The following is a 26,660-nucleotide window of genomic DNA, read 5'->3' as shown; positions in this document are numbered from 1 at the left end:
TAAATAATGTTGAGAAGAAAACATTAGCAAATGTAAACGAAAGCAAGAGCTATTTCTTCGGTAAAATAAACAATATAGATAAGCCTCTTGCCAGACATATTAAGAGGAAAAGAGAGTCAACACACATCAACAGAATCAGAAATAAAAAAGGAAAAACCACGACGGACACCACAGAAATACAAAGAATTATTAGAGAGTACTATGAAAACCTATACGCTGATAAGCTGGGAAACCAAGGAGAAATGGACAACTTCCTAGGAGAATAAAACCTTCCATGGCTGACCTAGAAAAAAACATAAAATCTTAACAGACCAATTAACAGCAACGGAATTGAATCAGTAAGCAAAAAACTACCAAAGAACAAATCCCCGGGACAGATGGATTTACCTCGGAATTTTAACAGACATACAGATCAGACATAATACCCATACTCCTTAAAGTTTTCCAAAAAATAGAAGAGGAGGGATTACTCCCAAACTCACTCTATGAAACCAATATCACTCTAATAGGGAAACCAGGTAACGACGGTACCAAAGAAAAAAACACTACAGACCATTATCCCTGATGAATGTAGATGTAAAAATACAAAACAACGTATTAGCAAAACGAATTCAAAAATACATTTAAAGGATGATACCCCATGACCAAGTGGGATTCATCCCAGGGATGCAAGGATAGTACGACATTTGATAATCCATCAACATCATCCAGCACATCAACATAAAGACAGACAAAACCACATGATCATCTCCATAGATGCTGAGAAAGCGTTCGTCAAAGTTCTAGAACCATTCAAGAAAAACACTCCCAACAAAATGTGTATAGAGGGCAAGTACCTCAACATAATAAAGCCCATATATGATAAAAACACAGCCAACATCATAGTGAACAGCGAGAAGCTGAAAGCTTTTCTTCTGCGATTGGATACAAGACAGGGTTGCCCACTCTCCCCACTGTTATTCAACACAGTACTGGAGGTCGTAGCCACAGCAATTAGACAAAATAAAGAAATACAAGGAATCCATATTGGTAGACAAGAAGTTAAACTGTCTCTATTTGCAGATGACATGAAATTGTACATAAAAAACCCTAAAGACTCCACACCAAAACTGCTAGAGCTCATATAGGGATACAGCAAAGTTGCACGATAGAAAATTAACACACAGAAATCTGTAGCTTTCCTGTACACGAACAAGGAACCAGTAGAAAGAGAAATCTGGAAAACAATTCCGTTCACAATTGCAGCAGAAAGGATAAAATACCTAGGAATAAACCTAAGCAAAGAAGTGATAGACATATACTCAGAAAACAACAAGTCACACTTAAGAGAAATTAAAGGCGACACTATCAAATGGAAACTCACACATTCACGAGGCTAGGAAGAATTAATATCATGAAAATGGCCACCCTGAGCAAAGCAATATACAGATTTGAAGTTTTCCTATGAAATTATCAGCAACATTCTTCAATGAATTGGAACAAATAATTGAAAATTTCATACGGAAACACAAAATACCCCGAATAGCCATAGCAATACTGAGAGAGAAGAATAAAGTAGTGGGGATCTCACTCACCAACTTCATGGTCTACTATAAAGCCATAGCAATCAAGACAATATGGTACTGGCACAAGAACAGAGCCACACATCAGTGGAACAGACTATACACTCCAGACATTAACCCAAATATTTGTGGTCAATTAATATTTGATAAAGGAGCCATGGACATACAATGGCGAAATGACAGTCTCTTCAACAGATTGTGCTGGCAAATCTGGACAGCTACATGAAGGAGAATGAAACTGGACAGTGGTCTTACCCCATATACAAAAGTAAATCCAAAATGTATCAAAGACCGGAAGGTAAGTCATGAAACCATTAAACTCTTGGAAGAAAACATAGGCAGAAACCTCTTAGACATAAACATGAGTGACCTCTTCTTGAAAATATCTCCCGGGTGAGGAAAACAACAGCAAAAATGAAAAGTGGGAGTATATTAAGGTGAAAAAATTCTGTAGAGCAGTAGACACCATCAATACAACAGAAAGGAGCCCTACGGGATGGGGAAATATATTTGTAAATGACACATTTGTTAAAGGCTTGATGCCCAAGATATATAAAGAGCTCACATGCCTCAACAAACAAAAAACAAATAATCCACTTAAAAAATGGGCAGAGGAACTGAACAGACGGTACTCCAAATAACAAATACAGATGGCCAACAGACACATGGAAAGATGCTCCACATCTCTTTTTATCGGAGAAATGCAAATTAAAACTACAGTGAGTTATCACCTCACACCTCTAAGGATGGCTATCATTCAAGAGACAAACAACAACAAATGTTGATGCGGCTGTGGAGAAAGGGGAACCCTCCTACACTGCTGGTGGGAATGTAAATTAGTTCAAACATTGTGGAAAGGAGTATGGAGGTTCCTCAAAATGCTCAGAAAAGATTCACCACCGGACCCAGGAATTCCATTTTAAGGAATATACACCAGGAGCGCAGCAATCAAGTTTGAAAAAGACAGAAGCACCCCGATGTTTATTGCAGCACTCTTTAGTAGAGCAAAGAACTGGAAGCAACCTAAATGTCCACTGGTAGATGAATGAATAATGAAGATGTGGTACATATACAAAATGGTATATTACTCAGACATAAGAAGAGGGCTAATCCTACCATTGGCAGCAACATGGATGGAGCTGGAGGGTATTATGCTCAGTGAAATAAGCCAAGAAGAGAAAGAGAAATACGAAATGATTTCACTGATCTGTGGAGTGTAAGAACGAAGGAAAAACTGAACGAACAAAACAGAAGCGGATTCACAGAACCCAAGAATGGAGTAACAGGTACCAAAGGGAAAGGGAGTGGGGAGGATGGGTGGATAGGGATTGATAAGGGGGGAAGTAGAAGGAGGGTATTAAGATTAGCATGCTAATGGGTTTGGGTGGGAGAAAGGGGAGGGCTGTACAACACAGAGAAAACAAGTAGTGATTCTACAACATTTTGCTCTGCTGAACGACAGTGACTGGAATGGGGTTAATAGTGGGGACCAGGTATAGGGGAGAGACTAGTAAACAGAATATTCTTCATGTAAGTTTAGATTAATGATAACGAGAAAGAAAAAGAAGAAGAAACTAAAGAAAGAAAAGGGGGATAACTCCCTGATAGAATAAAGTTAACTGTAAATCAAGGATTAATTCATGCCTAAAATATCCTTAATTTTCATCAGTTAAAGATTTGCAGATGATCGGTGTGGAGGTACAGTTTTCTGATAATATTCCTCTCTATTGATAAAAGAGCAGTTCCTGTGTGTTGACCTCCATTGAGTTCTACACAATGGTATAAAGGTCATATAAAAGTGTGGGGAAAAAGGTCTCTTTGTGCTTATCTAGATGATCAAAGCCTAATTGGCTAACCGCAAAATGAAATAAGATACGATATGAAGAGGAACTTCCCACATCAGCACTCTCTGGAACAGTCATTCCAGAAGATGATCATCAAGAAACCTCAACAAAGATCCAGGTACTGGTACAGTTGGAGCTGCATTCGTCTCACCGGTTCCTATACTTGTCATGTGAATGGAGAAGGAAATATCTAAGCTGGCCTGTGCATACAGTAAAACAGCAATTTGACTGTGTCTATACTGTTGGAACTCAACCAAGAATTAGGAGAAGTGCAAGTTATAGCGCTCCAAAATCTTACAACTACAAACTATCTACTGTTACAAGAGCATATGGGATGTGAACAGTTCCCAGGAATCGGATGTTTTAATTTGTCTGATTTCTCTCAGACCGTTCAAGTTCAGTTGGACAATATCCATCATATCGTAGATAAATTTTCACAAATGCCTAGGATGCCTAACTGGTTTTTTTTTTTTTCCCTGGAGATGGCTGGTAATTATAGTTCTGCTTTGGTTATGTAAGTGTATTCCTTCTATGTTAATGTGTGTGCGCAATTTAATTAGTAGTTTAAAACCTATACATGCTTAAGTTACTCTACAAGAAGATATTTCAAAGAAATAAACAATCTTCCCATGATTTCGTCCGTCTGCTACTTCTATAGCTTTTCTTCTTCCTTGCTAATTACAGCCCTTAAATAGCAGTCGTCCCTCATATATAATTTACCGAGTAAGATAATTCTTCCAAGTTGTAAAGATACTTCATGAAAAATGCTTTGCACAGAAACCACATGGCATAAAACTGCGAAGAAGTAAAAAGCTAACCTTTTCAAACAATATTGCTTCTATCTCATGTATCAAATTTAAATTTCCCTGTGTCGTCCCGGAAGATGACTGGTTAGCCAGAGATGGGTAGATTCCTCAAGGGAGGAACAACATAAGACAGGGACAGTCGCAGGGCGGCCATCAGGTGATAAATTTTGAATCTACAGAGGTGAGGCTTAAAACCTCAATGCCCTTGTTTTGGGAGAAATCTGCATCCGTGAATGTTTTATTGCCCTTGTCTATCTTGGACTAACACTTAGTCTACAGGCACACACCTGATCATCTACATGTGCTCTCTTACAACACTAAACCATGTTTTCTACCTTTATCTTGCATCTAACTACCACTTCACCTTTATATTAAAAAATATTAATAACAATTATAAACATAATAACGGAGAAAGTGGGATAAACATACAAATCATATATAAAGCTTAAAAAATTTTAAAAAAAGAAAGAAAGAATGAAAACATAAAATAAAAGATAAAGAAGGACATTACATAATGATGAAGGGCACAGTTCAACAAGAGGATATAACCTTTATGAGTATATATGAATACAACACAGGAGCACCAGCATATGTGAAACAAATACTAACAGAATTAAAGGAGGAAATAGAATGCAATACATACACTTTGGGAGACTTCAACCCACCACTCACTCCAAAGGACAGATCCAAGAGACAGAAAATAAGTAAGGACAGAGAGGCACTGAACAACACACTAGAACAGATGGCCCTAATAGATATCTACACAATTCTACATCCAAAAGGAACAGGACATACATTCTTCTCACTTGCACATGAAACATTCTCCAGAGTAGACCACATAGTAGGCAACAAAAAGAGCCTCAGTAAATTCCAAGAGATTGAAATCCTATCAACCAACTCCTCAGACCACAAATGCATAAAACTACAAATAAATTGTACAAAGAAAGCAAAACGGTCACAAACACATGGAGGCTTAACAACATGCTCCTAAATAATCAATTACTCAAAGACCAAATTAAAATGGAGATTCAGCATTATATTTAAACAAAGGACAACAACAGATAGCTAAAATTACTGTGGTTATGGCAAACGCAGTCTTAAGAGGAAAAGATATAGCAATCCAGTCACATGTAAAGAAGAAGAACAATCCCAAATGAATGGTCTAAAGTCTCAATTATCGAAGTTGGAAAAGGGAGAAAAAAATGAGGCCTAAGGTCAGCAGAACGATGGAATAAATAAAGATCAGGGAAGAAATAAATAATGTTGAGAAGAAACCATTAGCAAATGTAAACGAAAGCAAGAGCTATTTCTTCGGTAAAATAAACAATATAGATAAGCCTCTTGCCAGACATATTAAGAGGAAAAGAGAGTCAACACACATCAACAGAATCAGAAATAAAAAAGGAAAAACCACGACGGACACCACAGAAATACAAAGAATTATTAGAGAGTACTATGAAAACCTATACGCTGATAAGCTGGGAAACCAAGGAGAAATGGACAACTTCCTAGGAGAATAAAACCTTCCATGGCTGACCTAGAAAAAAACATAAAATCTTAACAGACCAATTAACAGCAACGGAATTGAATCAGTAAGCAAAAAACTACCAAAGAACAAATCCCCGGGACAGATGGATTTACCTCGGAATTTTAACAGACATACAGATCAGACATAATACCCATACTCCTTAAAGTTTTCCAAAAAATAGAAGAGGAGGGATTACTCCCAAACTCACTCTATGAAACCAATATCACTCTAATAGGGAAACCAGGTAACGACGGTACCAAAGAAAAAAACACTACAGACCATTATCCCTGATGAATGTAGATGTAAAAATACAAAACAACGTATTAGCAAAACGAATTCAAAAATACATTTAAAGGATGATACCCCATGACCAAGTGGGATTCATCCCAGGGATGCAAGGATAGTACGACATTTGATAATCCATCAACATCATCCAGCACATCAACATAAAGACAGACAAAACCACATGATCATCTCCATAGATGCTGAGAAAGCGTTCGTCAAAGTTCTAGAACCATTCAAGAAAAACGCTCCCAACAAAATGTGTATAGAGGGCAAGTACCTCAACATAATAAAGCCCATATATGATAAAAACACAGCCAACATCATAGTGAACAGCGAGAAGCTGAAAGCTTTTCTTCTGCGATTGGATACAAGACAGGGTTGCCCACTCTCCCCACTGTTATTCAACACAGTACTGGAGGTCGTAGCCACAGCAATTAGACAAAATAAAGAAACACAAGGAATCCATATTGGTAGACAAGAAGTTAAACTGTCTCTATTTGCAGATGACATGAAATTGTACATAAAAAACCCTAAAGACTCCACACCAAAACTGCTAGAGCTCATATAGGGATACAGCAAAGTTGCACGATAGAAAATTAACACACAGAAATCTGTAGCTTTCCTGTACACGAACAAGGAACCAGTAGAAAGAGAAATCTGGAAAACAATTCCGTTCACAATTGCAGCAGAAAGGATAAAATACCTAGGAATAAACCTAAGCAAAGAAGTGATAGACATATACTCAGAAAACAACAAGTCACACTTAAGAGAAATTAAAGGCGACACTATCAAATGGAAACTCACACATTCACGAGGCTAGGAAGAATTAATATCATGAAAATGGCCACCCTGAGCAAAGCAATATACAGATTTGAAGTTTTCCTATGAAATTATCAGCAACATTCTTCAATGAATTGGAACAAATAATTGAAAATTTCATACGGAAACACAAAATACCCCGAATAGCCATAGCAATACTGAGAGAGAAGAATAAAGTAGTGGGGATCTCACTCACCAACTTCATGGTCTACTATAAAGCCATAGCAATCAAGACAATATGGTACTGGCACAAGAACAGAGCCACACATCAGTGGAACAGACTATACACTCCAGACATTAACCCAAATATTTGTGGTCAATTAATATTTGATAAAGGAGCCATGGACATACAATGGCGAAATGACAGTCTCTTCAACAGATTGTGCTGGCAAATCTGGACAGCTACATGAAGGAGAATGAAACTGGACAGTGGTCTTACCCCATATACAAAAGTAAATCCAAAATGTATCAAAGACCGGAAGGTAAGTCATGAAACCATTAAACTCTTGGAAGAAAACATAGGCAGAAACCTCTTAGACATAAACATGAGTGACCTCTTCTTGAAAATATCTCCCGGGTGAGGAAAACAACAGCAAAAATGAAAAGTGGGAGTATATTAAGGTGAAAAAATTCTGTAGAGCAGTAGACACCATCAATACAACAGAAAGGAGCCCTACGGGATGGGGAAATATATTTGTAAATGACACATTTGTTAAAGGCTTGATGCCCAAGATATATAAAGAGCTCACATGCCTCAACAAACAAAAAACAAATAATCCACTTAAAAAATGGGCAGAGGAACTGAACAGACGGTACTCCAAATAACAAATACAGATGGCCAACAGACACATGGAAAGATGCTCCACATCTCTTTTTATCGGAGAAATGCAAATTAAAACTACAGTGAGTTATCACCTCACACCTCTAAGGATGGCTATCATTCAAGAGACAAACAACAACAAATGTTGATGCGGCTGTGGAGAAAGGGGAACCCTCCTACACTGCTGGTGGGAATGTAAATTAGTTCAAACATTGTGGAAAGGAGTATGGAGGTTCCTCAAAATGCTCAGAAAAGATTCACCACCGGACCCAGGAATTCCATTTTAAGGAATATACACCAGGAGCGCAGCAATCAAGTTTGAAAAAGACAGAAGCACCCCGATGTTTATTGCAGCACTCTTTAGTAGAGCAAAGAACTGGAAGCAACCTAAATGTCCACTGGTAGATGAATGAATAATGAAGATGTGGTACATATACAAAATGGTATATTACTCAGACATAAGAAGAGGGCTAATCCTACCATTGGCAGCAACATGGATGGAGCTGGAGGGTATTATGCTCAGTGAAATAAGCCAAGAAGAGAAAGAGAAATACGAAATGATTTCACTGATCTGTGGAGTGTAAGAACGAAGGAAAAACTGAACGAACAAAACAGAAGCGGATTCACAGAACCCAAGAATGGAGTAACAGGTACCAAAGGGAAAGGGAGTGGGGAGGATGGGTGGATAGGGATTGATAAGGGGGGAAGTAGAAGGAGGGTATTAAGATTAGCATGCTAATGGGTTTGGGTGGGAGAAAGGGGAGGGCTGTACAACACAGAGAAAACAAGTACTGATTCTACAACATTTTGCTCTGCTGAACGACAGTGACTGGAATGGGGTTAATAGTGGGGACCAGGTATAGGGGAGAGACTAGTAAACAGAATATTCTTCATGTAAGTTTAGATTAATGATAACGAGAAAGAAAAAGAAGAAGAAACTAAAGAAAGAAAAGGGGGATAACTCCCTGATAGAATAAAGTTAACTGTAAATCAAGGATTAATTCATGCCTAAAATATCCTTAATTTTCATCAGTTAAAGATTTGCAGATGATCGGTGTGGAGGTACAGTTTTCTGATAATATTCCTCTCTATTGATAAAAGAGCAGTTCCTGTGTGTTGACCTCCATTGAGTTCTACACAATGGTATAAAGGTCATATAAAAGTGTGGGGAAAAAGGTCTCTTTGTGCTTATCTAGATGATCAAAGCCTAATTGGCTAACCGCAAAATGAAATAAGATACGATATGAAGAGGAACTTCCCACATCAGCACTCTCTGGAACAGTCATTCCAGAAGATGATCATCAAGAAACCTCAACAAAGATCCAGGTACTGGTACAGTTGGAGCTGCATTCGTCTCACCGGTTCCTATACTTGTCATGTGAATGGAGAAGGAAATATCTAAGCTGGCCTGTGCATACAGTAAAACAGCAATTTGACTGTGTCTATACTGTTGGAACTCAACCAAGAATTAGGAGAAGTGCAAGTTATAGCGCTCCAAAATCTTACAACTACAAACTATCTACTGTTACAAGAGCATATGGGATGTGAACAGTTCCCAGGAATCGGATGTTTTAATTTGTCTGATTTCTCTCAGACCGTTCAAGTTCAGTTGGACAATATCCATCATATCGTAGATAAATTTTCACAAATGCCTAGGATGCCTAACTGGTTTTTTTTTTTTTCCCTGGAGATGGCTGGTAATTATAGTTCTGCTTTGGTTATGTAAGTGTATTCCTTCTATGTTAATGTGTGTGCGCAATTTAATTAGTAGTTTAAAACCTATACATGCTTAAGTTACTCTACAAGAAGATATTTCAAAGAAATAAACAATCTTCCCATGATTTCGTCCGTCTGCTACTTCTATAGCTTTTCTTCTTCCTTGCTAATTACAGCCCTTAAATAGCAGTCGTCCCTCATATATAATTTACCGAGTAAGATAATTCTTCCAAGTTGTAAAGATACTTCATGAAAAATGCTTTGCACAGAAACCACATGGCATAAAACTGCGAAGAAGTAAAAAGCTAACCTTTTCAAACAATATTGCTTCTATCTCATGTATCAAATTTAAATTTCCCTGTGTCGTCCCGGAAGATGACTGGTTAGCCAGAGATGGGTAGATTCCTCAAGGGAGGAACAACATAAGACAGGGACAGTCGCAGGGCGGCCATCAGGTGATAAATTTTGAATCTACAGAGGTGAGGCTTAAAACCTCAATGCCCTTGTTTTGGGAGAAATCTGCATCCGTGAATGTTTTATTGCCCTTGTCTATCTTGGACTAACACTTAGTCTACAGGCACACACCTGATCATCTACATGTGCTCTCTTACAACACTAAACCATGTTTTCTACCTTTATCTTGCATCTAACTACCACTTCACCTTTATATTAAAAAATATTAATAACAATTATAAACATAATAACGGAGAAAGTGGGATAAACATACAAATCATATATAAAGCTTAAAAAATTTTAAAAAAAGAAAGAAAGAATGAAAACATAAAATAAAAGATAAAGAAGGACATTACATAATGATGAAGGGCACAGTTCAACAAGAGGATATAACCTTTATGAGTATATATGAATACAACACAGGAGCACCAGCATATGTGAAACAAATACTAACAGAATTAAAGGAGGAAATAGAATGCAATACATACACTTTGGGAGACTTCAACCCACCACTCACTCCAAAGGACAGATCCAAGAGACAGAAAATAAGTAAGGACAGAGAGGCACTGAACAACACACTAGAACAGATGGCCCTAATAGATATCTACACAATTCTACATCCAAAAGGAACAGGACATACATTCTTCTCACTTGCACATGAAACATTCTCCAGAGTAGACCACATAGTAGGCAACAAAAAGAGCCTCAGTAAATTCCAAGAGATTGAAATCCTATCAACCAACTCCTCAGACCACAAATGCATAAAACTACAAATAAATTGTACAAAGAAAGCAAAACGGTCACAAACACATGGAGGCTTAACAACATGCTCCTAAATAATCAATTACTCAAAGACCAAATTAAAATGGAGATTCAGCATTATATTTAAACAAAGGACAACAACAGATAGCTAAAATTACTGTGGTTATGGCAAACGCAGTCTTAAGAGGAAAAGATATAGCAATCCAGTCACATGTAAAGAAGAAGAACAATCCCAAATGAATGGTCTAAAGTCTCAATTATCGAAGTTGGAAAAGGGAGAAAAAAATGAGGCCTAAGGTCAGCAGAACGATGGAATAAATAAAGATCAGGGAAGAAATAAATAATGTTGAGAAGAAACCATTAGCAAATGTAAACGAAAGCAAGAGCTATTTCTTCGGTAAAATAAACAATATAGATAAGCCTCTTGCCAGACATATTAAGAGGAAAAGAGAGTCAACACACATCAACAGAATCAGAAATAAAAAAGGAAAAACCACGACGGACACCACAGAAATACAAAGAATTATTAGAGAGTACTATGAAAACCTATACGCTGATAAGCTGGGAAACCAAGGAGAAATGGACAACTTCCTAGGAGAATAAAACCTTCCATGGCTGACCTAGAAAAAAACATAAAATCTTAACAGACCAATTAACAGCAACGGAATTGAATCAGTAAGCAAAAAACTACCAAAGAACAAATCCCCGGGACAGATGGATTTACCTCGGAATTTTAACAGACATACAGATCAGACATAATACCCATACTCCTTAAAGTTTTCCAAAAAATAGAAGAGGAGGGATTACTCCCAAACTCACTCTATGAAACCAATATCACTCTAATAGGGAAACCAGGTAACGACGGTACCAAAGAAAAAAACACTACAGACCATTATCCCTGATGAATGTAGATGTAAAAATACAAAACAACGTATTAGCAAAACGAATTCAAAAATACATTTAAAGGATGATACCCCATGACCAAGTGGGATTCATCCCAGGGATGCAAGGATAGTACGACATTTGATAATCCATCAACATCATCCAGCACATCAACATAAAGACAGACAAAACCACATGATCATCTCCATAGATGCTGAGAAAGCGTTCGTCAAAGTTCTAGAACCATTCAAGAAAAACGCTCCCAACAAAATGTGTATAGAGGGCAAGTACCTCAACATAATAAAGCCCATATATGATAAAAACACAGCCAACATCATAGTGAACAGCGAGAAGCTGAAAGCTTTTCTTCTGCGATTGGATACAAGACAGGGTTGCCCACTCTCCCCACTGTTATTCAACACAGTACTGGAGGTCGTAGCCACAGCAATTAGACAAAATAAAGAAACACAAGGAATCCATATTGGTAGACAAGAAGTTAAACTGTCTCTATTTGCAGATGACATGAAATTGTACATAAAAAACCCTAAAGACTCCACACCAAAACTGCTAGAGCTCATATAGGGATACAGCAAAGTTGCACGATAGAAAATTAACACACAGAAATCTGTAGCTTTCTTGTACACGAACAAGGAACCAGTAGAAAGAGAAATCTGGAAAACAATTCCGTTCACAATTGCAGCAGAAAGGATAAAATACCTAGGAATAAACCTAAGCAAAGAAGTGATAGACATATACTCAGAAAACAACAAGTCACACTTAAGAGAAATTAAAGGCGACACTATCAAATGGAAACTCACACATTCACGAGGCTAGGAAGAATTAATATCATGAAAATGGCCACCCTGAGCAAAGCAATATACAGATTTGAAGTTTTCCTATGAAATTATCAGCAACATTCTTCAATGAATTGGAACAAATAATTGAAAATTTCATACGGAAACACAAAATACCCCGAATAGCCATAGCAATACTGAGAGAGAAGAATAAAGTAGTGGGGATCTCACTCACCAACTTCATGGTCTACTATAAAGCCATAGCAATCAAGACAATATGGTACTGGCACAAGAACAGAGCCACACATCAGTGGAACAGACTATACACTCCAGACATTAACCCAAATATTTGTGGTCAATTAATATTTGATAAAGGAGCCATGGACATACAATGGCGAAATGACAGTCTCTTCAACAGATTGTGCTGGCAAATCTGGACAGCTACATGAAGGAGAATGAAACTGGACAGTGGTCTTACCCCATATACAAAAGTAAATCCAAAATGTATCAAAGACCGGAAGGTAAGTCATGAAACCATTAAACTCTTGGAAGAAAACATAGGCAGAAACCTCTTAGACATAAACATGAGTGACCTCTTCTTGAAAATATCTCCCGGGTGAGGAAAACAACAGCAAAAATGAAAAGTGGGAGTATATTAAGGTGAAAAAATTCTGTAGAGCAGTAGACACCATCAATACAACAGAAAGGAGCCCTACGGGATGGGGAAATATATTTGTAAATGACACATTTGTTAAAGGCTTGATGCCCAAGATATATAAAGAGCTCACATGCCTCAACAAACAAAAAACAAATAATCCACTTAAAAAATGGGCAGAGGAACTGAACAGACGGTACTCCAAATAACAAATACAGATGGCCAACAGACACATGGAAAGATGCTCCACATCTCTTTTTATCGGAGAAATGCAAATTAAAACTACAGTGAGTTATCACCTCACACCTCTAAGGATGGCTATCATTCAAGAGACAAACAACAACAAATGTTGATGCGGCTGTGGAGAAAGGGGAACCCTCCTACACTGCTGGTGGGAATGTAAATTAGTTCAAACATTGTGGAAAGGAGTATGGAGGTTCCTCAAAATGCTCAGAAAAGATTCACCACCGGACCCAGGAATTCCATTTTAAGGAATATACACCAGGAGCGCAGCAATCAAGTTTGAAAAAGACAGAAGCACCCCGATGTTTATTGCAGCACTCTTTAGTAGAGCAAAGAACTGGAAGCAACCTAAATGTCCACTGGTAGATGAATGAATAATGAAGATGTGGTACATATACAAAATGGTATATTACTCAGACATAAGAAGAGGGCTAATCCTACCATTGGCAGCAACATGGATGGAGCTGGAGGGTATTATGCTCAGTGAAATAAGCCAAGAAGAGAAAGAGAAATACGAAATGATTTCACTGATCTGTGGAGTGTAAGAACGAAGGAAAAACTGAACGAACAAAACAGAAGCGGATTCACAGAACCCAAGAATGGAGTAACAGGTACCAAAGGGAAAGGGAGTGGGGAGGATGGGTGGATAGGGATTGATAAGGGGGGAAGTAGAAGGAGGGTATTAAGATTAGCATGCTAATGGGTTTGGGTGGGAGAAAGGGGAGGGCTGTACAACACAGAGAAAACAAGTACTGATTCTACAACATTTTGCTCTGCTGAACGACAGTGACTGGAATGGGGTTAATAGTGGGGACCAGGTATAGGGGAGAGACTAGTAAACAGAATATTCTTCATGTAAGTTTAGATTAATGATAACGAGAAAGAAAAAGAAGAAGAAACTAAAGAAAGAAAAGGGGGATAACTCCCTGATAGAATAAAGTTAACTGTAAATCAAGGATTAATTCATGCCTAAAATATCCTTAATTTTCATCAGTTAAAGATTTGCAGATGATCGGTGTGGAGGTACAGTTTTCTGATAATATTCCTCTCTATTGATAAAAGAGCAGTTCCTGTGTGTTGACCTCCATTGAGTTCTACACAATGGTATAAAGGTCATATAAAAGTGTGGGGAAAAAGGTCTCTTTGTGCTTATCTAGATGATCAAAGCCTAATTGGCTAACCGCAAAATGAAATAAGATACGATATGAAGAGGAACTTCCCACATCAGCACTCTCTGGAACAGTCATTCCAGAAGATGATCATCAAGAAACCTCAACAAAGATCCAGGTACTGGTACAGTTGGAGCTGCATTTGTCTCACCGGTTCCTATACTTGTCATGTGAATGGAGAAGGAAATATCTAAGCTGGCCTGTGCATACAGTAAAACAGCAATTTGACTGTGTCTATACTGTTGGAACTCAACCAAGAATTAGGAGAAGTGCAAGTTATAGCGCTCCAAAATCTTACAACTGCAAACTATCTACTGTTACAAGAGCATATGGGATGTGAACAGTTCCCAGGAATCGGATGTTTTAATTTGTCTGATTTCTCTCAGACCGTTCAAGTTCAGTTGGACAATATCCATCATATCGTAGATAAATTTTCACAAATGCCTAGGATGCCTAACTGGTTTTTTTTTTTTTCCCTGGAGATGGCTGGTAATTATAGTTCTGCTTTGGTTATGTAAGTGTATTCCTTCTATGTTAATGTGTGTGCGCAATTTAATTAGTAGTTTAAAACCTATACATGCTTAAGTTACTCTACAAGAAGATATTTCAAAGAAATAAACAATCTTCCCATGATTTCGTCCGTCTGCTACTTCTATAGCTTTTCTTCTTCCTTGCTAATTACAGCCCTTAAATAGCAGTCGTCCCTCATATATAATTTACCGAGTAAGATAATTCTTCCAAGTTGTAAAGATACTTCATGAAAAATGCTTTGCACAGAAACCACATGGCATAAAACTGCGAAGAAGTAAAAAGCTAACCTTTTCAAACAATATTGCTTCTATCTCATGTATCAAATTTAAATTTCCCTGTGTCGTCCCGGAAGATGACTGGTTAGCCAGAGATGGGTAGATTCCTCAAGGGAGGAACAACATAAGACAGGGACAGTCGCAGGGCGGCCATCAGGTGATAAATTTTGAATCTACAGAGGTGAGGCTTAAAACCTCAATGCCCTTGTTTTGGGAGAAATCTGCATCCGTGAATGTTTTATTGCCCTTGTCTATCTTGGACTAACACTTAGTCTACAGGCACACACCTGATCATCTACATGTGCTCTCTTACAACACTAAACCATGTTTTCTACCTTTATCTTGCATCTAACTACCACTTCACCTTTATATTAAAAAATATTAATAACAATTATAAACATAATAACGGAGAAAGTGGGATAAACATACAAATCATATATAAAGCTTAAAAAATTTTAAAAAAAGAAAGAAAGAATGAAAACATAAAATAAAAGATAAAGAAGGACATTACATAATGATGAAGGGCACAGTTCAACAAGAGGATATAACCTTTATGAGTATATATGAATACAACACAGGAGCACCAGCATATGTGAAACAAATACTAACAGAATTAAAGGAGGAAATAGAATGCAATACATACACTTTGGGAGACTTCAACCCACCACTCACTCCAAAGGACAGATCCAAGAGACAGAAAATAAGTAAGGACAGAGAGGCACTGAACAACACACTAGAACAGATGGCCCTAATAGATATCTACACAATTCTACATCCAAAAGGAACAGGACATACATTCTTCTCACTTGCACATGAAACATTCTCCAGAGTAGACCACATAGTAGGCAACAAAAAGAGCCTCAGTAAATTCCAAGAGATTGAAATCCTATCAACCAACTCCTCAGACCACAAATGCATAAAACTACAAATAAATTGTACAAAGAAAGCAAAACGGTCACAAACACATGGAGGCTTAACAACATGCTCCTAAATAATCAATTACTCAAAGACCAAATTAAAATGGAGATTCAGCATTATATTTAAACAAAGGACAACAACAGATAGCTAAAATTACTGTGGTTATGGCAAACGCAGTCTTAAGAGGAAAAGATATAGCAATCCAGTCACATGTAAAGAAGAAGAACAATCCCAAATGAATGGTCTAAAGTCTCAATTATCGAAGTTGGAAAAGGGAGAAAAAAATGAGGCCTAAGGTCAGCAGAACGATGGAATAAATAAAGATCAGGGAAGAAATAAATAATGTTGAGAAGAAAACATTAGCAAATGTAAACGAAAGCAAGAGCTATTTCTTCGGTAAAATAAACAATATAGATAAGCCTCTTGCCAGACATATTAAGAGGAAAAGAGAGTCAACACACATCAACAGAATCAGAAATAAAAAAGGAAAAACCACGACGGACACCACAGAAATACAAAGAATTATTAGAGAGTACTATGAAAACCTATACGCTGATAAGCTGGGAAACCAAGGAGAAATGGACAACTTCCTAGGAGAATAAAACCTTCCATGGCTGACCTAGAAAAAAACATAAAATCTTAACAGACCAATTAACAGCAACGGAATTGAATCAGTAAGCAAAAAACTACCAAAGAACAAATCCCCGGGACAGATGGATTTACCTCGGAATTTTAACAGACATACAGATCAGACATAATACCCATACTCCTTAAAGTTTTCCAAAAAATAGAAGAGGAGGGATTACTCCCAAACTCACTCTATGAAACCAATATCACTCTAATAGGGAAACCAGGTAACGACGGTACCAAAGAAAAAAACACTACAGACCATTATCCCTGATGAATGTAGATGTAAAAATACAAAACAACGTATTAGCAAAACGAATTCAAAAATACATTTAAAGGATGATACCCCATGACCAAGTGGGATTCATCCCAGGGATGCAAGGATAGTACGACATTTGATAATCCATCAACATCATCCAGCACATCAACATAAAGACAGACAAAACCACATGATCATCTCCATAGATGCTGAGAAAGCGTTCGTCAAAGTTCTAGAACCATTCAAGAAAAACGCTCCCAACAAAATGTGTATAGAGGGCAAGTACCTCAACATAATAAAGCCCATATATGATAAAAACACAGCCAACATCATAGTGAACAGCGAGAAGCTGAAAGCTTTTCTTCTGCGATTGGATACAAGACAGGGTTGCCCACTCTCCCCACTGTTATTCAACACAGTACTGGAGGTCGTAGCCACAGCAATTAGACAAAATAAAGAAACACAAGGAATCCATATTGGTAGACAAGAAGTTAAACTGTCTCTATTTGCAGATGACATGAAATTGTACATAAAAAACCCTAAAGACTCCACACCAAAACTGCTAGAGCTCATATAGGGATACAGCAAAGTTGCACGATAGAAAATTAACACACAGAAATCTGTAGCTTTCCTGTACACGAACAAGGAACCAGTAGAAAGAGAAATCTGGAAAACAATTCCGTTCACAATTGCAGCAGAAAGGATAAAATACCTAGGAATAAACCTAAGCAAAGAAGTGATAGACATATACTCAGAAAACAACAAGTCACACTTAAGAGAAATTAAAGGCGACACTATCAAATGGAAACTCACACATTCACGAGGCTAGGAAGAATTAATATCATGAAAATGGCCACCCTGAGCAAAGCAATATACAGATTTGAAGTTTTCCTATGAAATTATCAGCAACATTCTTCAATGAATTGGAACAAATAATTGAAAATTTCATACGGAAACACAAAATACCCCGAATAGCCATAGCAATACTGAGAGAGAAGAATAAAGTAGTGGGGATCTCACTCACCAACTTCATGGTCTACTATAAAGCCATAGCAATCAAGACAATATGGTACTGGCACAAGAACAGAGCCACACATCAGTGGAACAGACTATACACTCCAGACATTAACCCAAATATTTGTGGTCAATTAATATTTGATAAAGGAGCCATGGACATACAATGGCGAAATGACAGTCTCTTCAACAGATTGTGCTGGCAAATCTGGACAGCTACATGAAGGAGAATGAAACTGGACAGTGGTCTTACCCCATATACAAAAGTAAATCCAAAATGTATCAAAGACCGGAAGGTAAGTCATGAAACCATTAAACTCTTGGAAGAAAACATAGGCAGAAACCTCTTAGACATAAACATGAGTGACCTCTTCTTGAAAATATCTCCCGGGTGAGGAAAACAACAGCAAAAATGAAAAGTGGGAGTATATTAAGGTGAAAAAATTCTGTAGAGCAGTAGACACCATCAATACAACAGAAAGGAGCCCTACGGGATGGGGAAATATATTTGTAAATGACACATTTGTTAAAGGCTTGATGCCCAAGATATATAAAGAGCTCACATGCCTCAACAAACAAAAAACAAATAATCCACTTAAAAAATGGGCAGAGGAACTGAACAGACGGTACTCCAAATAACAAATACAGATGGCCAACAGACACATGGAAAGATGCTCCACATCTCTTTTTATCGGAGAAATGCAAATTAAAACTACAGTGAGTTATCACCTCACACCTCTAAGGATGGCTATCATTCAAGAGACAAACAACAACAAATGTTGATGCGGCTGTGGAGAAAGGGGAACCCTCCTACACTGCTGGTGGGAATGTAAATTAGTTCAAACATTGTGGAAAGGAGTATGGAGGTTCCTCAAAATGCTCAGAAAAGATTCACCACCGGACCCAGGAATTCCATTTTAAGGAATATACACCAGGAGCGCAGCAATCAAGTTTGAAAAAGACAGAAGCACCCCGATGTTTATTGCAGCACTCTTTAGTAGAGCAAAGAACTGGAAGCAACCTAAATGTCCACTGGTAGATGAATGAATAATGAAGATGTGGTACATATACAAAATGGTATATTACTCAGACATAAGAAGAGGGCTAATCCTACCATTGGCAGCAACATGGATGGAGCTGGAGGGTATTATGCTCAGTGAAATAAGCCAAGAAGAGAAAGAGAAATACGAAATGATTTCACTGATCTGTGGAGTGTAAGAACGAAGGAAAAACTGAACGAACAAAACAGAAGCGGATTCACAGAACCCAAGAATGGAGTAACAGGTACCAAAGGGAAAGGGAGTGGGGAGGATGGGTGGATAGGGATTGATAAGGGGGGAAGTAGAAGGAGGGTATTAAGATTAGCATGCTAATGGGTTTGGGTGGGAGAAAGGGGAGGGCTGTACAACACAGAGAAAACAAGTACTGATTCTACAACATTTTGCTCTGCTGAACGACAGTGACTGGAATGGGGTTAATAGTGGGGACCAGGTATAGGGGAGAGACTAGTAAACAGAATATTCTTCATGTAAGTTTAGATTAATGATAACGAGAAAGAAAAAGAAGAAGAAACTAAAGAAAGAAAAGGGGGATAACTCCCTGATAGAATAAAGTTAACTGTAAATCAAGGATTAATTCATGCCTAAAATATCCTTAATTTTCATCAGTTAAAGATTTGCAGATGATCGGTGTGGAGGTACAGTTTTCTGATAATATTCCTCTCTATTGATAAAAGAGCAGTTCCTGTGTGTTGACCTCCATTGAGTTCTACACAATGGTATAAAGGTCATATAAAAGTGTGGGGAAAAAGGTCTCTTTGTGCTTATCTAGATGATCAAAGCCTAATTGGCTAACCGCAAAATGAAATAAGATACGATATGAAGAGGAACTTCCCACATCAGCACTCTCTGGAACAGTCATTCCAGAAGATGATCATCAAGAAACCTCAACAAAGATCCAGGTACTGGTACAGTTGGAGCTGCATTCGTCTCACCGGTTCCTATACTTGTCATGTGAATGGAGAAGGAAATATCTAAGCTGGCCTGTGCATACAGTAAAACAGCAATTTGACTGTGTCTATACTGTTGGAACTCAACCAAGAATTAGGAGAAGTGCAAGTTATAGCGCTCCAAAATCTTACAACTACAAACTATCTACTGTTACAAGAGCATATGGGATGTGAACAGTTCCCAGGAATCGGATGTTTTAATTTGTCTGATTTCTCTCAGACCGTTCAAGTTCAGTTGGACAATATCCATCATATCGTAGATAAATTTTCACAAATGCCTAGGATGCCTAACTGGTTTTTTTTTTTTTCCCTGGAGATGGCTGGTAATTATAGTTCTGCTTTGGTTATGTAAGTGTATTCCTTCTATGTTAATGTGTGTGCGCAATTTAATTAGTAGTTTAAAACCTATACATGCTTAAGTTACTCTACAAGAAGATATTTCAAAGAAATAAACAATCTTCCCATGATTTCGTCCGTCTGCTACTTCTATAGCTTTTCTTCTTCCTTGCTAATTACAGCCCTTAAATAGCAGTCGTCCCTCATATATAATTTACCGAGTAAGATAATTCTTCCAAGTTGTAAAGATACTTCATGAAAAATGCTTTGCACAGAAACCACATGGCATAAAACTGCGAAGAAGTAAAAAGCTAACCTTTTCAAACAATATTGCTTCTATCTCATGTATCAAATTTAAATTTCCCTGTGTCGTCCCGGAAGATGACTGGTTAGCCAGAGATGGGTAGATTCCTCAAGGGAGGAACAACATAAGACAGGGACAGTCGCAGGGCGGCCATCAGGTGATAAATTTTGAATCTACAGAGGTGAGGCTTAAAACCTCAATGCCCTTGTTTTGGGAGAAATCTGCATCCGTGAATGTTTTATTGCCCTTGTCTATCTTGGACTAACACTTAGTCTACAGGCACACACCTGATCATCTACATGTGCTCTCTTACAACACTAAACCATGTTTTCTACCTTTATCTTGCATCTAACTACCACTTCACCTTTATATTAAAAAATATTAATAACAATTATAAACATAATAACGGAGAAAGTGGGATAAACATACAAATCATATATAAAGCTTAAAAAATTTTAAAAAAAGAAAGAAAGAATGAAAACATAAAATAAAAGATAAAGAAGGACATTACATAATGATGAAGGGCACAGTTCAACAAGAGGATATAACCTTTATGAGTATATATGAATACAACACAGGAGCACCAGCATATGTGAAACAAATACTAACAGAATTAAAGGAGGAAATAGAATGCAATACATACACTTTGGGAGACTTCAACCCACCACTCACTCCAAAGGACAGATCCAAGAGACAGAAAATAAGTAAGGACAGAGAGGCACTGAACAACACACTAGAACAGATGGCCCTAATAGATATCTACACAATTCTACATCCAAAAGGAACAGGACATACATTCTTCTCACTTGCACATGAAACATTCTCCAGAGTAGACCACATAGTAGGCAACAAAAAGAGCCTCAGTAAATTCCAAGAGATTGAAATCCTATCAACCAACTCCTCAGACCACAAATGCATAAAACTACAAATAAATTGTACAAAGAAAGCAAAACGGTCACAAACACATGGAGGCTTAACAACATGCTCCTAAATAATCAATTACTCAAAGACCAAATTAAAATGGAGATTCAGCATTATATTTAAACAAAGGACAACAACAGATAGCTAAAATTACTGTGGTTATGGCAAACGCAGTCTTAAGAGGAAAAGATATAGCAATCCAGTCACATGTAAAGAAGAAGAACAATCCCAAATGAATGGTCTAAAGTCTCAATTATCGAAGTTGGAAAAGGGAGAAAAAAATGAGGCCTAAGGTCAGCAGAACGATGGAATAAATAAAGATCAGGGAAGAAATAAATAATGTTGAGAAGAAAACATTAGCAAATGTAAACGAAAGCAAGAGCTATTTCTTCGGTAAAATAAACAATATAGATAAGCCTCTTGCCAGACATATTAAGAGGAAAAGAGAGTCAACACACATCAACAGAATCAGAAATAAAAAAGGAAAAACCACGACGGACACCACAGAAATACAAAGAATTATTAGAGAGTACTATGAAAACCTATACGCTGATAAGCTGGGAAACCAAGGAGAAATGGACAACTTCCTAGGAGAATAAAACCTTCCATGGCTGACCTAGAAAAAAACATAAAATCTTAACAGACCAATTAACAGCAACGGAATTGAATCAGTAAGCAAAAAACTACCAAAGAACAAATCCCCGGGACAGATGGATTTACCTCGGAATTTTAACAGACATACAGATCAGACATAATACCCATACTCCTTAAAGTTTTCCAAAAAATAGAAGAGGAGGGATTACTCCCAAACTCACTCTATGAAACCAATATCACTCTAATAGGGAAACCAGGTAACGACGGTACCAAAGAAAAAAACACTACAGACCATTATCCCTGATGAATGTAGATGTAAAAATACAAAACAACGTATTAGCAAAACGAATTCAAAAATACATTTAAAGGATGATACCCCATGACCAAGTGGGATTCATCCCAGGGATGCAAGGATAGTACGACATTTGATAATCCATCAACATCATCCAGCACATCAACATAAAGACAGACAAAACCACATGATCATCTCCATAGATGCTGAGAAAGCGTTCGTCAAAGTTCTAGAACCATTCAAGAAAAACACTCCCAACAAAATGTGTATAGAGGGCAAGTACCTCAACATAATAAAGCCCATATATGATAAAAACACAGCCAACATCATAGTGAACAGCGAGAAGCTGAAAGCTTTTCTTCTGCGATTGGATACAAGACAGGGTTGCCCACTCTCCCCACTGTTATTCAACACAGTACTGGAGGTCGTAGCCACAGCAATTAGACAAAATAAAGAAACACAAGGAATCCATATTGGTAGACAAGAAGTTAAACTGTCTCTATTTGCAGATGACATGAAATTGTACATAAAAAACCCTAAAGACTCCACACCAAAACTGCTAGAGCTCATATAGGGATACAGCAAAGTTGCACGATAGAAAATTAACACACAGAAATCTGTAGCTTTCCTGTACACGAACAAGGAACCAGTAGAAAGAGAAATCTGGAAAACAATTCCGTTCACAATTGCAGCAGAAAGGATAAAATACCTAGGAATAAACCTAAGCAAAGAAGTGATAGACATATACTCAGAAAACAACAAGTCACACTTAAGAGAAATTAAAGGCGACACTATCAAATGGAAACTCACACATTCACGAGGCTAGGAAGAATTAATATCATGAAAATGGCCACCCTGAGCAAAGCAATATACAGATTTGAAGTTTTCCTATGAAATTATCAGCAACATTCTTCAATGAATTGGAACAAATAATTGAAAATTTCATACGGAAACACAAAATACCCCGAATAGCCATAGCAATACTGAGAGAGAAGAATAAAGTAGTGGGGATCTCACTCACCAACTTCATGGTCTACTATAAAGCCATAGCAATCAAGACAATATGGTACTGGCACAAGAACAGAGCCACACATCAGTGGAACAGACTATACACTCCAGACATTAACCCAAATATTTGTGGTCAATTAATATTTGATAAAGGAGCCATGGACATACAATGGCGAAATGACAGTCTCTTCAACAGATTGTGCTGGCAAATCTGGACAGCTACATGAAGGAGAATGAAACTGGACAGTGGTCTTACCCCATATACAAAAGTAAATCCAAAATGTATCAAAGACCGGAAGGTAAGTCATGAAACCATTAAACTCTTGGAAGAAAACATAGGCAGAAACCTCTTAGACATAAACATGAGTGACCTCTTCTTGAAAATATCTCCCGGGTGAGGAAAACAACAGCAAAAATGAAAAGTGGGAGTATATTAAGGTGAAAAAATTCTGTAGAGCAGTAGACACCATCAATACAACAGAAAGGAGCCCTACGGGATGGGGAAATATATTTGTAAATGACACATTTGTTAAAGGCTTGATGCCCAAGATATATAAAGAGCTCACATGCCTCAACAAACAAAAAACAAATAATCCACTTAAAAAATGGGCAGAGGAACTGAACAGACGGTACTCCAAATAACAAATACAGATGGCCAACAGACACATGGAAAGATGCTCCACATCTCTTTTTATCGGAGAAATGCAAATTAAAACTACAGTGAGTTATCACCTCACACCTCTAAGGATGGCTATCATTCAAGAGACAAACAACAACAAATGTTGATGCGGCTGTGGAGAAAGGGGAACCCTCCTACACTGCTGGTGGGAATGTAAATTAGTTCAAACATTGTGGAAAGGAGTATGGAGGTTCCTCAAAATGCTCAGAAAAGATTCACCACCGGACCCAGGAATTCCATTTTAAGGAATATACACCAGGAGCGCAGCAATCAAGTTTGAAAAAGACAGAAGCACCCCGATGTTTATTGCAGCACTCTTTAGTAGAGCAAAGAACTGGAAGCAACCTAAATGTCCACTGGTAGATGAATGAATAATGAAGATGTGGTACATATACAAAATGGTATATTACTCAGACATAAGAAGAGGGCTAATCCTACCATTGGCAGCAACATGGATGGAGCTGGAGGGTATTATGCTCAGTGAAATAAGCCAAGAAGAGAAAGAGAAATACGAAATGATTTCACTGATCTGTGGAGTGTAAGAACGAAGGAAAAACTGAACGAACAAAACAGAAGCGGATTCACAGAACCCAAGAATGGAGTAACAGGTACCAAAGGGAAAGGGAGTGGGGAGGATGGGTGGATAGGGATTGATAAGGGGGGAAGTAGAAGGAGGGTATTAAGATTAGCATGCTAATGGGTTTGGGTGGGAGAAAGGGGAGGGCTGTACAACACAGAGAAAACAAGTACTGATTCTACAACATTTTGCTCTGCTGAACGACAGTGACTGGAATGGGGTTAATAGTGGGGACCAGGTATAGGGGAGAGACTAGTAAACAGAATATTCTTCATGTAAGTTTAGATTAATGATAACGAGAAAGAAAAAGAAGAAGAAACTAAAGAAAGAAAAGGGGGATAACTCCCTGATAGAATAAAGTTAACTGTAAATCAAGGATTAATTCATGCCTAAAATATCCTTAATTTTCATCAGTTAAAGATTTGCAGATGATCGGTGTGGAGGTACAGTTTTCTGATAATATTCCTCTCTATTGATAAAAGAGCAGTTCCTGTGTGTTGACCTCCATTGAGTTCTACACAATGGTATAAAGGTCATATAAAAGTGTGGGGAAAAAGGTCTCTTTGTGCTTATCTAGATGATCAAAGCCTAATTGGCTAACCGCAAAATGAAATAAGATACGATATGAAGAGGAACTTCCCACATCAGCACTCTCTGGAACAGTCATTCCAGAAGATGATCATCAAGAAACCTCAACAAAGATCCAGGTACTGGTACAGTTGGAGCTGCATTCGTCTCACCGGTTCCTATACTTGTCATGTGAATGGAGAAGGAAATATCTAAGCTGGCCTGTGCATACAGTAAAACAGCAATTTGACTGTGTCTATACTGTTGGAACTCAACCAAGAATTAGGAGAAGTGCAAGTTATAGCGCTCCAAAATCTTACAACTACAAACTATCTACTGTTACAAGAGCATATGGGATGTGAACAGTTCCCAGGAATCGGATGTTTTAATTTGTCTGATTTCTCTCAGACCGTTCAAGTTCAGTTGGACAATATCCATCATATCGTAGATAAATTTTCACAAATGCCTAGGATGCCTAACTGGTTTTTTTTTTTTTCCCTGGAGATGGCTGGTAATTATAGTTCTGCTTTGGTTATGTAAGTGTATTCCTTCTATGTTAATGTGTGTGCGCAATTTAATTAGTAGTTTAAAACCTATACATGCTTAAGTTACTCTACAAGAAGATATTTCAAAGAAATAAACAATCTTCCCATGATTTCGTCCGTCTGCTACTTCTATAGCTTTTCTTCTTCCTTGCTAATTACAGCCCTTAAATAGCAGTCGTCCCTCATATATAATTTACCGAGTAAGATAATTCTTCCAAGTTGTAAAGATACTTCATGAAAAATGCTTTGCACAGAAACCACATGGCATAAAACTGCGAAGAAGTAAAAAGCTAACCTTTTCAAACAATATTGCTTCTATCTCATGTATCAAATTTAAATTTCCCTGTGTCGTCCCGGAAGATGACTGGTTAGCCAGAGATGGGTAGATTCCTCAAGGGAGGAACAACATAAGACAGGGACAGTCGCAGGGCGGCCATCAGGTGATAAATTTTGAATCTACAGAGGTGAGGCTTAAAACCTCAATGCCCTTGTTTTGGGAGAAATCTGCATCCGTGAATGTTTTATTGCCCTTGTCTATCTTGGACTAACACTTAGTCTACAGGCACACACCTGATCATCTACATGTGCTCTCTTACAACACTAAACCATGTTTTCTATCTTTATCTTGCATCTAACTACCACTTCACCTTTATATTAAAAAATATTAATAACAATTATAAACATAATAACGGAGAAAGTGGGATAAACATACAAATCATATATAAAGCTTAAAAAATTTTAAAAAAAGAAAGAAAGAATGAAAAAATAAAATAAAAGATAAAGAAGGACATTACATAATGATGAAGGGCACAGTTCAACAAGAGGATATAACCTTTATGAGTATATATGAATACAACACAGGAGCAC

This window comes from Manis pentadactyla (genome assembly GCF_030020395.1).
Source record: "Manis pentadactyla isolate mManPen7 chromosome Y unlocalized genomic scaffold, mManPen7.hap1 SUPER_Y_unloc_5, whole genome shotgun sequence".
NCBI classification, from domain to species: Eukaryota; Metazoa; Chordata; class Mammalia; order Pholidota; family Manidae; genus Manis; species Manis pentadactyla.
Note: the sequence above shows the minus strand (reverse complement) of the source record.